We start from the raw sequence: 15,991 nt of genomic DNA on the forward strand, positions 1-15,991 counted from the left end.
TACGTCTCCAAATAGACTGTTATGGATGGGCTTACAGTAACTGGAGCTGGTCTAATTTGGGTCGACTCAAGAGCCTCTCACCAATGCGGTCGCCGTGACATCAAGTTCATCTCATGCTGACTTTTTCTCCTGCCGTACCTCGGAGGGTCTTACAGCAACCTGCGGATGGTCGTGTGTTTTCCCCGGGCTCTGTCAGGTTTCTTCCCACCATAATGCTGGCCGCCATCGTATAAGTGAAATATTCTACGGCGTAAAATACCAATCAATTATGTCAAATAAATTATATTCGAGTCAGTTAGTGCATTGTAGGATTGCTCTATATCTATCAGGGCTTGAATAGTACCGTCATTGAAAACTCATTGGTTGAAGAGACCAGACATGGTTTGAATTTTATACCGTTGCAATATATTTAACGAAGTTTCTGTTAAAAAAAATTTGTTTTTTTTTTTTGTTGTATAAAATAATAACATAAATAGATTATGGGTTATAAGTAGTGGTAATTAATAGCGTTCAGTCATAACTTATCATCTGAACATCAAAAGCCACCGCGACCCATTTTCGGAAGAGTGTGAAGAGGGAAAGGAAACGAATATAGCGATCCGGTCTCGTCTTTTCTTAGACATAGTACCATACCCCCAAAAAACTACACTACACTGTTTCCGGAATTTAAATCGACAGCAATATAATTAACTAGCGCAGTAGATCGGTCCGGAAAACGTCCTAAATAGATTTAGACCACCGCAACTCTACCTTTAGCGACCATTTCATTTTCTGTTGTAAGTCAAAGTGTCAAATCCTGACTTAATCTTTTCTGTTACATTAAAAACGATCTTGTGAAACAAGATTCGTTACATGTATTCTTTTGATCTTGACATTTACCGTGAAATCGTCAGCCTAAGTTTAGAATTCCAATGTTTGTTGGGGGAAAAAAACATAGTAGTATGTTAGATCAATCAGCTGTCTACTTATGAGCTATTTTAACAGGATATCCAACTTCTTCTGTATACTATATTGTAAGTAAGACTTACTTTAACACAGGTGCATTTATCAGGCCAGTTACTCTATAAAAACGATTGTGTATACGTTTGCATCTCCACATTGACGCGCATCAGCTGTACACACACGTCACTTTGGATGTGTTCTATGAATTACACAGTCTGAGTACTGCTGCGGGTATTTTTCCGTATCTTACAGTAAATGGTATCCGTCACAAGCCCAATGTTCTAATGTCAAATTAGTACTCGCCCGACTATTTTTGCCAGGTGAACACTAAACATGGTGAATACTTTTACAATGCAAACACTCCATATGCTTGATGAGAATGAAACTGCAGTTGGAATATGACGTAGAAACTGAGAATTTTTTTTGTTTTTTTCTTTGTTGGTTTGTTTACTCTTTCGCATATCCTATTTCCACACACACATGAACTAAGGAAGTTATTGCCCGTGTGACCTCACATTTCCAGTTTCTGAATACCTTCAAAAATGATTATTGCATAAGGGCGCTCCGCCCCAAAAATTAATCTGTTAAAGGAAGACCTCTAAAAATCTAAGTAGACATCACTAAATAGACCACTTAAAACTATACATAAACATACTTTCATTTATTTCTTTATAGATTTTTGTGAAAAGAGTTTAAGATGCTCAAACATTTAAATTCCGAGGTGGGCTTTATGGGCCATACTATCAGAGGTTTGGATCTTAGACGTCCAATAAAGTTTGTCCAGCTCATATCACGATACTGAATGTCGGACTTACTCTTTTTACCCGAGAGCAAAAGATTACTGAAATAATGTTCCCAACAATTCCTTCTGGTGAAGATCAGGTAAAAAGGTGATGTAACGCCAGAGTTCCTAGATACCGTCACTATGGACAATAAGGCCCACCATAGTATTTAAATATTTGAATGCCTTTCACACTCTTAAAAAAAATGAAAATATTTTTACGCATAGTTTTCGGTTGTCTGTATGATGAACCTCACGACATATTTTAGCTTTTTTTGACTTTAATTTTAACCGAAAGCCTGTTTTAGTGATGCTCAAAGTAAGACTGTATTTAAATAGGTTTTATCTGTGGCTAGATTTTCAACTTCATTTAGCTTCAATAGTTTACGTTGAGGTAACCTTTAAAAATGTAACTAAAACTAGATTCTACATTTAATTGAAGCGGGCATCTGTGTGTACTATTAGGAACACCTTGTGTAGAATCATGTTGTAGAGAGGTTGACCCGGCGTTGTTGTTGAAGCGGCCATATGAGTTAATCTTTCCCCGATCATATCTTGATTTGAGCTCTTTCTTGAAGGCATCGCACAAAATTATGAAATCACAGTCACAGCAGTAGTGTAAATAAGCACTTGAATAGTAGATTAGAGTCGGATAGCGCAGTAGACGAAAACAGACTGCAGCCTGCTTAGGAACGTACCATTACCGGAAGTCAAAAATGTGGCGCAATAGGTCGGTTGAGGATGTCAGTCAGCCGTTTTTTTAGGTATACAGAGTAAAGCGGGGTTGTGTCCATTCCACTTCCTCCTCTTCCAATGTTAGCTCGAATATAGGTGATGGTGTTGGGTGGGTGGGTGTATGTGTTGGGTGGGTGGGTGGATGTGTTGGGTGGTGGGGCTGAGTGTACAGTCCGTGAAACTTTCCAGTAAAGTTACAAAATCAGGCCTACCAAGTAAGACAAAGTAGGCCTACATGTAGGAGTAAATATAGAGTATAGCAATAACGACAGAGGCGATTTAAATGTACTGTACATTGTTGTACAGTTTTTCATTTTTTTTTTCTTTACACCGTACTCAAGGATATTTCACTTATGCGACGGGGGGAAATCGGACTTAGCCCGGGTGAAAAACCCTCGACCATCTGCAAGTTATTTGCAGATCTTCCCACGTCCAAGAGGACACCAGCATAAGCTGGACTTGAACTCACAGCCAGCGTATTGGTGATAGGCTCCTCGGTCATTGAGCCTCGCTAGCGTGATAACCACCTCGGTCACGGATGGCCCCTTGACCAGAAGATGTAAAGTCAGGCCTACGGACCAGAATAAAAAATGTTGGAATCTTTAGTCCTTAAACAACCGTTTTGAATTTGAGATTCAATGACAAGTACAAAGCCGGTCCACATGACAGTACGGAACGAATCGTTTCTTCTCAGACATTGCAGTACATGTGTACATCATGTGTGTTTTACGACCACACGTGCAACGAGAATTGTGATGTCATAAAAAGGACAAATGAGTTCACAGCTTCGGACCGTCTTGATACAGGCGGGAAGGAGGTTTTTTCCTGCCTGAGACAAAATACTCCGCTTTTCATTGGACAACAACTGTCACGCGGGGTGCATGCAGTGACGTCACAACGTCAAGCGCTAACGTTCCCTGATGACGTCAGGTCTTTGTGACGTATATCGTTAAAGGCCATCTCATATAGGTACACATCTTGCAACTGCAAGGAATAGGCCTATAGCCTGACGTATTTGGGACCAAAAAATGAGCAAAATGACAGACACCAAAGTTGAGAGGCAAAGTAAAACTGAATCTTGGGCCAAAATAGGGGACAACAACAACGACACTGAACCTCTATTGGATTATGAGGATTACTTCCAGGTAGGAACTCATTTTCTCTCATTGAAAACTGATAGCTCAAGATCATGGAGACATTTTAGGTTGACAATATCCGTTGATCTCAAATCAGTTTCTTTGGTCATACCCTTATTATTTCTTAATTGGTGTTGACCAGCTAAGGCTGAGTCTCACACGACAGTCCTATTTGCTAGAAACCTTACAAAACAAAAATTGTCAAAGTTTTTCATAGAAGTCACCCAAGAGACATATTTGTAAACCCCAAAAGAACTGAAACTATCAGGAATGTGGCGTCTTCATTCGATGGTGCTGTGCGCTACTAAAAACATTATTGATGTGAAGCTTATGGCTGATGGCCGTGGAACAATTAGCTAACGTGTCTTAATTTTCTTTCATCAGTGAAGATAAGCAGTCCTGTTAACGGACAAATGTCCCTAACAAAGCCCTGTAGGCCTATAGAACAGTAATGCAGGACCACGTAAACCTTTCTGGTACTGTTTTGCCCACCGGTGGCCAGTTTGTTTCAGATGTCGTAGTTTAATGAAGTTATGACCAGAGCTTATGGCCAAAATGAACTAGTTTTTACATTTGATAATAATGGTATAGTCATAACAGGGCTTCTTACCTAAAACTGTAAAAAGCAAACGGTATTTCCAGGGGCGAATACATCTGCAAAAATGGCAGTCTGGAAATATGCTCCATACGATACGACATTGGCTGATATAACTTGCAAATCTTATTTTCATTTAAACCATTGACTTTCTCTAGGCTCTGTAAGGTTTGTTCCACTCACAATGCTGACTTCCGTCCTGGAGTGCGATTAAACACACCAGTCAAAATATTAATCTATCAGTTAAACTATCATATTTCCTTTCTCATTTATACCATTGAAAATTGTATTCCTCTAAATCATTTCCATCCAAATCTTACACAATTTCAAACACACCTTTAGAATTTTTTTCTTCAATTCATACAGGATAAATCCCCACACCGGCATTCCAAGAAAGGGAAGACAGCCAATAACAATGCTAATGGAAAACGGCCAAAGAAGTTGTCCCTGTCAGATCAGATTGCCTCGCAGTTGTCAAATATCAGAGCCGCCATGTCAAGCAGGCCCAAAACTGCTGACTTCCGCCAAGAGGCTTGTGAAACGGTGCAACGCAATCGCCGCAAAAATAGAGACGACATTCTCACCAGGAGGAGAAGAGAAGCTAGTGAGGCACAGCTCCAGCACTCGACAGGGTTTCCAGTCGGGGAAACTGATCCCACGATGTATGACCTCATCTGGAGGTTCAAACAGCTGAATGTGGTAGAAGTCGGTTTCTCACAGCAATGGCGATTGACGCATGACAGGAAGCGAGTGGCGCCCTCTGTCGACTATGTTCCTCACTACCCCATCACAGAGATCAAGCGACAGAGATTGTAATTTTGATGTCAAAGTGACTCCGCCAAGAATTCTAACTATGAGTCAAATATGTCTGAACTCTCGAAGTAATGTTTCTTTCAGGAAAAATCTGTTGTGGTTTGTTAAACTGCGACTTCACCGATAGGAGGGCACAACACGCGCGAGCTCCACAGACTGCAGAAACAAATCAAGGCAAACGAAGAATACCTCATTTGTATGGTAGTGTGAACACAAACATCGCTGTTCAGGCCATTCTGTTAGGTTGCGTTTACGACCTTGGGAACTTTGTGCAGATTATCGGCAATATATCCACAACTATGTTGAATGTACAATAAAGAACTACACAACTTTTATATTATTATTTTCCTCCAAAAACCTACTGCTACGAATACCATTGTATCCGTGTGTTAATAAAGAATTTCAAATTAACCTCTTATTTAATATCTCATGTTCTGCTATTTTCACAAATAAACATTGACGTGTTACCATGCAAAATGCCGTGCTTGACCGCTTCCATTGTTTTACATATAGTCTTTACCATGCGCTGCTTTCTACATTCGCGTTACATCAAGAAAAATGTCAAATACGAAAATGCAACGGTCTTCTTAGGGCTCATTGCAGTCGGAAGTTTTCTTTTTTAAAGGTTTTTTTTTTTAACTTTTTATTTTGTTTTTTATTTTTTCGAAAATGCTGTTTCCCCCGGGTTCTTCCCCGTTTCGTCGTCGTATAAGTGAAAAATTCTTGAGTACGGCGTCATACACCAATCAAATAACTAGAGCTATCTGCAGTAAAAATGTTGCTCAATATGTCTTTGATGAGAACGATAGTTCGAAACTGCAGTTGGAATAAATCGATGTAGAAATTTTAGAAGATTTCCTTTGTTTTTTCTCCACTATTATATATACTCAACTATTTGGTGTATAGTGCGGTACTATCTATGCAGTCACATGGTAAGGAACGCCCTTAAGCGTCTAATCTGAAGGCACATTACAAATTACGCCACTGTGGCTTTTTATCGATGGTGTATATTTTTTACTCACCTAAACAGGAACCAACCAGACGGATGCAATCTGACTTCATCTCTCTTATCTGTTTCTCTCAAAATAATTAGTCAAGTATTTTTATCGTCCTCGTTTCTAAGAGATAATCTCTGTTTTCTAACACGTAACTCTATATACCAGAGCCAGTAATTCGCTACTTTACATACAAACCCTGACATATATAACGGCCATTTTCTTTCTTAACCTTGATTTAGAATTGCATCAAAACGGTTTCGTTCAGTTCATGTAATGAGAGTGCTGATGAGCATACCTGACTGATGATATATATTGTCGGTTTCTCCTTGTGGCGACCGGCCCCGAGAGCACAGTTGGTAGAACGCCCGCTTCGGGAGCGGTAGAAACTTGGTCAATCCTGGGTCGAGTCACACCTAAGACCTTAAAAGAGGAAGTTGTAACTTCCTCTCTTGGCATTCAGCATGAGAGGGATAGTGCAACGACTAGTTGACCTGTATCAGTATAATATCTCGGGCGGGGCAGCTTACTTGCTGTCTCAAGTCGTCTCAGTGAACAAGAAAGGATTCCTTCGTCACATGACTGAAAAATTGTTAAGTACGACGTTAAACCCAAGTACTCATTCTCCTTATAGCGCGATCAAGGCTAATACTCTTACATATATATATATATATATATATATATATATATATATATATATATATATATATGAACGAGTTTATGAACGATCCACTACTAAGAAACTGCACGGTCTCCTCTAATTATAGAGATTTTGTTCCTGCTCTCTCCAATCAGTCACAATGTTATGGAGTTCCCTTAACTGTGCGCCAGAGAGCCACTCAGTCACAATGTTATTTAGTTCCGTTACCTGTACACAAGAGAGCCGATCAGTCACAATTGTTCCGTTACCTGTACACCAGAGAGCCAATCAGTGACAATGTTATTTAGTTCCCTTACGTGTGCACCAGAGAGTCAATCAGTCACAATGTATTGGAGTTACCTTACCTGTGCACCAGAGAGTCAATCAGTCACAATTGTTCCGTTACCTGTACACCAGAGAGTCAATTTGTCACAATGTTATTTAGTTCCCTTACCTGTGCACCAGAGAGTCAATCATTCACAATGTATTGGAGTTACCTAACCTGTGCACCAGAGCGCACTAAAAACCGTTATTTCCGTTGACTCCCTTCATGTGTACTTACATCCCAGTCCTCTGGGATATCACAGGACATTTCTGCCAAACTCCATCCGACCTCCCCAACACCCGCCGAAGTGAAGACATATTTATTTGATTGGAGTTTTACATTGTACTAAAGAATATTTCACTTACAAGACGGCGGCCAGCACTATAGTGAGAAAAAATCGGACAGAGCCAAGGGGAGACCCACGACCATCTGCAGGATGCTTAAAGACCTTCCCTTCTCACGTACATATATGACCGTGGAGAAAGGCAGCAATGCCCAGCGACTGCATTGGTGAGAGGCTTCTTGTGCATTGCGCCGTTCGGGCTCGTTAAGCACTTCAGCCACCGAGGCGTCAAATGGAAGATATGGCTGATCTTTGAGCGTCTTACGTGCAATATTACATTTGTGTAATGCTCATATACACCCCGTGCAGACACACAGACAGAAAGACAGACAAGCATTTTTGAAAGTGCCTATATCGAAGATATATCTTTCATTATACAATAAAAGCACGTTTTCCCTTACCAGATGGTTTCTACCTATTGCACTCAATTTTATTTCACTTGTCCAGTGAATGAATGCTTAGGGTTTAACGTCGTACTTCAGTCATATTTCACATAAACAGTAACACTCAGCTTTATTGTGACGGCAGTTAATACCATTTCACTTAACCATATACAGTCACGTGCATAATAATAGCTGCCGCATCCAATTCTGTCGCGCCAATACACGGAGGCATTGGGTTTTCTGCCTTTCTCGTCCTGTTCTTATGGCCACCAGTTTGCATTCATTGCTATCGCAGACCATCTTATTTCACTTATACGTTAGACAGGCCCGTGTAATGCCTGACAATCTTTCTCCACTGTAAGCGTGTAAAGTCGTACACATCAAAAGGCCATCGGCAATCGTACAAGAACATGACACTATTCAACCTCACAAAATGACTGTCCACTGTTCACGAGATCATGTGTGTTAAATGTACGCTAAATCCCGGCGATTCACGGAAGTTCTCGAGTTGAGTCGGCTTTCACTTCGCTGCGCACTCGGCAAGCTCCACGCGAAACATTGACAGATTAAGTATTTAGTGTGATATCAGAACTGGGGGAGGGGCTATCAAGTACTGCGTATATCATCCTGACTAGCCGATATGTCTGCACAGTTAACACTTCTTAATACGAAAAACGGATGAAACGGACGTCGACTTTGCGGAACTTTATTTGGAATTGCGTGCCTTTGCTGATAGTACAAGCTAAACCTGTTTTATTTTTTGTAGACAGTCCTATATTTACTGGTTTTATTAGCCTCTAGCAGTTCATTAAGACTTGCCACGTGGAAGCCCTTAATTTGTGAATGAATATTAAACACATGTTGTTTTGAAATCTGACATTGCTTATCATCAGTCTTCGCCAATTTTTGTATCGATTCAATTAGATTTTAAAAATAATATGGCAGTATAAGCCGTCCTGATTTAAGAATGCCACCATTGCAAAATATACGTTTAGATACACATCTGGTGTGATGCAAGGGAGCTTGCTAGGACAAGCCCTCTGTATATTAAACACATCATACAGTTATGTTTCTTTCCTTACACGTGGCTTTCTAAATCAACTAAAAGTATAAGTAGCTCTCAGATATGTTTTTAAAGAAATCTGTGAAACCTTATCGCCTTGTACCTAATTATGTAGAGGTCATTAAAAAAAAAGTATTTACGATTGCTTAAGTTTCGCTTCCGAATCTCTAGTGAGATTCTTTGCAAGGGATTGGAATATGGCTTGATAAAAACCAAGCCCAATGAAATTGAGTTTGACAGTTCACTTTGGGATAAAAAAAAAATGAAAAAAAAAATTCGTATGAAGTGCAAATGATCAAAAACAGCTTTTGAAACAGAACATGCAACGCAAAAGTTCATGAATATATATCTGTGGAAAATTATGTTCATTTATTTACACACTCTCAGGTTAACTTTGCAAACGACGGTTTAACTGGTTATCCCACTGGTATATCACAATCCACAAACCCGTAAGTTTCAGGTTTATATGGACATTTTTTGTCTGGAATAAAGCATTATTATTATTGTTGTTGCTGTTGTTGTTGTTATTATTATTATTATTATTATTATTACACGGACATTGATTGAAGAGAAATTACATTTTTGAGAGCGACTTACATGTACTTTGAAAACATGCGAATAAGAAGTCAAATATATCTTTGTTTCGATTATTTTTCAAAAGGCGAATATCATAAATATTAATCCGACTTTCGTGTTTTAGTGACACATTACCCTTTTCCTCCCATCTTCCTCCTTCCCACAACCAACATCCACCAAAAACAATTATCAGAACAGATCAACGGACACCTCCTCATAAATTGTTGGCAGCATGTATGTAATTGTAGTGGATTTTGTAACAGATGCTCTAACTGGCTGTCTGATGTGTCACGTTAGCACTGATTGGTGGAAAGCGCAGCCCCTTTTGAAGTTTCCTGGACAGACCTATCTTGTTTTGATGAAGTCAGTTAATAGGTCTGACGAAGACCAGACTTGTGGTTGGTGTCGATTTACACCCTAAACATGTTTTTAGTTATTCGCTGTCTTCGTCCACAAATTCGTATGGCGGAATGAGTTAAAGTGGAATCTGTATAATACACGGGATGATAATTGGCAACAGGTCATGGTTTTTCATGATGAATGACTGCCAAAAGCTCCAATTAAGAAATTTTTAAACGATTCATCTTCATTTGCGAGTTAATAAATGCGTCATGTGCTAAGCTTACACAACCACTAATAATATTTGACGTCAATTAAATTTCAGAGATATTATGAAAAAAAAGCATGACAGTCGAAATGGAAATTGAAGTAATCCGAGGTGAGCAAACGTTAACTGCTCCCATTATTATATACTATTGTTTTTTGTGTGTCGTTCTGAGTTGTCGATGAAATATTAGGCCTGTATATATTTTTATGATTGGTTTATTCCGATGTAAGTTGTTTTTCATGTTGTTTTCGAGACATAGCCGTAGCAACGCGCTATAAAATACAACAAAAGTTATAATGCGTGTTCAACAAGTAAAATAAAATAAATGCTGTGCGATAACAAATGGTCGAAAGAAAGGAATGGTTTACACATGGGACACAAGTATATGTGTTCTTACTGACCCCATGTTATACAACATATATAGTTCATCTAGTCTGTTTTTAAATCTTTACGGAACAATTCATTTTACTTAACGATTCATGTAATTTGTAATAAAAAACAAAAACTAAAAAACAACCAAAAAAAAAGTTCACTTTAATACGACAAAATATTGTAGTACGTATATATACTGACATTTCATACAATATAACGATGAAGATGAATAAGGTGATTTATTTGTTTATCTCGTTAACGTTTTACGTCGTACTCAAGATTATTGCATTATGATGAGAGTAAGGTGAATAATGTGTCATTATTGATTCTGTTTTTAATGTGTCGCTATGTTCATGGTAAAGGCTTTACGCTGTACACGCTTTTCATTTCCTTGGATCGGCAATCTAGGTACCCATGCTAGAAAAAAAAAAGTTTCACATAAAAAAAAAATGAATCCCTGCTTGGTGTCAATAACACTCAGAATGAAATCTCTCAAGATTCATGTCTCTTTTTATAAGTGTGATAGCGAGCGGATTTGTACCCATCATTCAAGCCCCGCAAGATCTGTCAATTGCATACGACATGCTCACGTGCAATAAGCAAACATTATTCCCCCAGATGCTTTTGCGCACATGGCTATCTAAAACCATAGGAAGGGTTATGCTTTCCCGACTTACATGTATCATGGCTGCTTTTTATACAAGATTTTTTTCTACACTCGGAACTAGCGTGACGATCTCTCCGCTGCGAATTTGTACCCAGTCGCGTTAGGACAGGAAGTATGTGCGTTTTTTTTTTCAGTCCCCTGCATGTGGAATCCTTTGAAAGTACCGTCCTGTAATAAATTCACCCTAGGTGCATGTAACATGGTCACCTTTTCTAAAAATACACATTTGCGTTATCGCACTTGTAACAAAGTTCTTGACTTGTCTTTTTTTTTTTTAAAGAAAAACCGAAAAAATCCCATACTACATTTATCCTCTGGTGTAACTTTATCAACAGCACAGCGAGATATCCACATGCTCCTATCAATCCAAAGACACGGTATATACCGCGCTGTGAATCCGTGGAAGCTAATGCTATCTTAAAGGGGCAGACTTTATTAGCATATGCCTACTCTCCAACTGGGAGAACTTTGAAAGTTGAGACCGCCATCCATAATCCTGACCACCGCCATATACCATCATTCCTCAACTTTTTCCGACATCAAAGAGCAACTTTCGAGGCAATATATGCACATTTTAACTGGATTTTGGAGAGAAAACTGCGTTTATTTGTTGGATTGACCAGAATCAGGGATTCACAAAAAGTATAATTCTATCAGTCAATATAGAATGATACCCTCAAAATACTTTTGAAACATGTGAAAAGGTTGAGTGAGTGAGTGCTTAGGATTTAATGTCGGACTTAACAATTTTTCAGTCATATGACGACGAAGGAATCCTTAGAGTGCATGTAATGTGCCTCCTTGTTGCAGGACGGACTTCCAACACTCTTTTATAGGCGCGTGGAAGGTACAATTTCCTCTTGTAAGGTCTTAGCTGTGACCCGACCCAGGATTGACCCTGGATCGACCGCTCTCGAAGCGGACGTTCTACCAACTGACCCAAAGATCGTGGCCTGTATGAAAAGGTTGAAGAGTTACAGTAAGTGCAATATTCGGCGTGATAAGCCAATAATGTATATAAGCATATAATATATATATATATATATATATATATATATATATATATATATATATATATATATATATATATATATATATATATATATATAAGTCATCAAGGAAGCGTTTCAATAAACCGGCAACCAGTACAGTCCTGAAACAACTATTCCCTCAGTCGGTCAATCAATCAGTCAACTCAGAAGCAGAGAGAAAAAGCCCATGTCTCAGAGGTATATTATATAGGACCACCAGAAAAGCTGAGAATACCAAAGCCTCATAAAACGTGTAGCAGATGTGAACAGCGAGCGATGATGCCGCGTAAATCTGCTCTCGCGCACGTGAGTCTATGTGTTGTTATGCCACGAGGACACACGAATTCCTAAGCGGTCAAACTCACAACTGGTTTCTCGCGAGCGTGCGTGATGAGGTTTGTTTCATTCAGGAGGAAGTGAGGAGGGGGGAGGGGGGAGGGGAGATCAGCTTGGAAAAGTATACATGGGCGCTAAACACGCGATAAAAGAACCAGTCGTTACAACTAGCAAAGTTATGTTTGGTCTCCGGCCAATTCCAAGTTCGCCGGCATACGGCCAGATGCCTAGGTGCAATCTCTGTGTAATAGCTCGCTTAACAAGGACTATATGGGTTTATACGAGAAATATACCTGCAAAAACTGTAACATTTCCACGGAGAAGTTATGTGTAATCTAGAAATAACGTGCCATACTTCTCTCATAGATGAAAAAAAAAATCAAAATCACATATTAATATAAACAAAATAATATAGGCCTTATGACGTATGATATATATTATCATAAATGCCGCTGTAATGCTGACCGCCGATGTATAACCATCAATGAACTAAATAAATAAAATTATCATAAATGGAGGAATAGACCTAGGCTCATTGCCATCAAAACCTCTGAGAGCGTTTCCAGCAGAAGAAATATCTCATATTTTGAAGACAAACACCTTAAGGCGGTACATTGTCTTTCAATCGCTTGAGAATGACTTATGCCTGCTATAAAATCACTAAAATAGGATCCGTAATTATATATCCCCGCTGGACCATTAAATTAATGGAACTGACCAGCTGCACTCCTAGGATGACGAAATGCTAGGCGTACATACTTGCACGTATACCAGATATCCCTAGAGTATGAGGGGACAACGTTAGTATGTGTGGAATCAAGTGGATGGGGGTACGGTAAACTTGGCATCGATCCTGACAGAAACTTTGTACTCTTGCGCAAATAGCAAGATGCTCCGTCAAAATGTAAACCAACGGTTTTGCCAAACAGTTTGTTTTCTGTCTGGAGTCTCGTAGACTTAGTTTTTGTACATGGATTTAAATCAAGTGAGGGATTTTTGGCTCGTTTGGTATTGGCAGAATGTAGTATGGTGTGCTAACGCAAAAGTAAAATAGATTAAACAGCTTAAGTACAAGTACAATAAAAACATTTACTCTGTTCTGGTCTATTGCATAGTTACCCATATACAAAGTACACATATACAATTTACACATATACAAAGTACACATATACAATTTACACATATACAATTTACACATATACAAAGTACACATATACGATTTACACATATACAAAGTACACATATACAATTCATAGGGATATGCTTCAAGATGTTAAGGTGCCATAAGGCAGCGAGGGAATCATTTTGCGGGATTTTTTTTCGCTCTGTAGTGGCTTTTGAAGGGGTTTAAAAACCAAAGATACAGCAGTAAAAGTTAAAATCCAGTTGTAGCTATATGCTTGAAGATGTGTACCATTGTCAGAATAAAGTAACGCCATGCCAAACAGAACAAACAGGCATGGATGAGTTCATCAACGTGTCCTATGAACGTGACCGTTATGCAGGGTGCGCTACTCTCTCTGGATTTGTTCAGCATTTTCTCCCATATATTCGTCGTCTAGAATCAACGACAACAAGAAATCCGACAAGGCGTGTGTGTAATGCGTTACACATGCGCGAGGCATATACCATGTCAAGAACGGTGAATCCCTATCTTTACTATAGCGGTATTGTTTTACCAGAAAAAAAAGTAGTTCCCTAACGATGGCTGCATTCCAGGATTCCAGGATCAGCTGTTAGTGACCTAACGAGGTGAGGTTTGTCTTACACCTGACATAAAGCTGTGTTTTCTCACATAATTAACTTTCCACCAAGCAGAAGACGATAATGATCATCTGTGATGGTGTTACCACGGGCCTAAAGAGCAACCCAGAGAAACATTTCACTAAAAACGTCGGGCAGATCTACAGTTTCTTCACAGAAACAATATGCTGTATTATACCCCAGGCTTTTTGAAACAGATTGGGAAAGTTCTATTAGAAAATGTAGGTCTTGTATTTCTGCTCAGACATGCTTTATTGCCTTTAAATACGTGTATTGGGAACAAAAATGCCTGCACGGGTGAACATATTTCTCAGAACGTTATACATTTTCCCCTCCTCATAGATGCATGGGTGCCATCTTTTGGAACATAAATATAAACAATATACATATTGCTGCGAAAACATAGACTCTGATGTCTAATTTTACAAGTACATGTACAATGTCTGCTGGAGATATATTAGAATGAAATACACGTAGACTAGAAATATTTGTAGTGAAACACCTATATATATATATATATATATACATGGAGGTTCATATAGAGGTACTTTACAAAAAGAATACAGGGGCTCCTTTGAATACAGCCTTCAAGCTCCTTCAGGCAGAAAATGTAAATTTTAAATTTGTTACGGATTTTAAAAAAAAGCCTCAGGAGCTATTTCTTAAAACCTCCTGTAGAGGATTTTTCTTTTTCACTGGTATATGGCGGTTGTCAGGGGAACTGAAGATACAGCTGTATTCATTTATTTATCTGTTTATTTTATTAACTTAACCAGATACGCGACAAAACCTCTTAGGTAAAGCCACGATCAGCCTCCATGTAGCTATAGCGAGAGCTGGACTCGAACTGGCGACAATGTCGGTCATTTTATTGGTGACAATAAAATATATGATTTAAACTCCGTCTTGCGGATAGCACGAGATAGAGTTATACATAGCAGAAATCATGAATTCTGTGAAGGTCAGATCATCATCTTATATAACTCAGGCCGAGAAGGAGAGAGAAGAGACAGTAAGTGAAAGCTACCCCCCCTCCCTTTCCCCCTTCATTCCACTCGGTAATAAACTCACTCTTCCTTAAGTCCACTTCTTCGGGGGTAATGTTTCTAGCTTGACACCTGTCATACGTCAGGTAAAATGGCGTTAATAACTTTACCTGTTCTTTCGCTAATTGCCATGATAAATGAGTCCTTGTTTTGAGACCCTTTAACTAGGAGATTGTAATCGATCTTATGTGACACATTCTTTTACCTAGTGGTAAATTTTGACACCTGACATGTACTCAGTAAAAGCTGCAGAAAAAAAAGCAAGATGCATGTTTTGATATATCGGCCTGGTTTTGCACCTCAGCTTAATTATAGGTGATGGCTATGGCTGGCTCAGCCGGTTCAACTAACATAATGTTCGGGAGGACTGGTTTTTGGATTTGACCAGATTTTGGCATAATTTGACTTTGTTAATGTTCGCCAGATCATGGAGACCAGCCCCGATAGCACAGTAGGTAGAGCGTCCGCTTTGGGAACGGTAGACAAAACGGTGACTAGACGCAGTGGTTAGGCTAGCCAGGGACAACGGTTAATAGAGGCAGTGGTTAGGCTAGCCAGAGGCAACGGTTAATAGACGCAGTGTTTAGATCAGCTAGATGCAATGGTTACAAGAAACAGTGGTCAGGTCAGCTAGATGCAATGGTTTCTAGAGGCAGTGGTAAGGCCAGCTAGATAAAACGGTCACTAGACGCAGTGGTTAGGCTAGCCAGATGCAACGGTTAATGGATGCAGTATTTAGGTCAGATGCAATGGTTATTAGAAACAGTGATCAGTCCAGCCAGATGCAGTGGTTACTAGACCCAGTGGTTAGGCCAGAAAGACACGTACTGGTTACGAGACA

Source organism: Liolophura sinensis, chromosome 3 (assembly GCF_032854445.1).
Source record: "Liolophura sinensis isolate JHLJ2023 chromosome 3, CUHK_Ljap_v2, whole genome shotgun sequence".
Taxonomy (NCBI): Eukaryota; Metazoa; Mollusca; class Polyplacophora; order Chitonida; family Chitonidae; genus Liolophura; species Liolophura sinensis.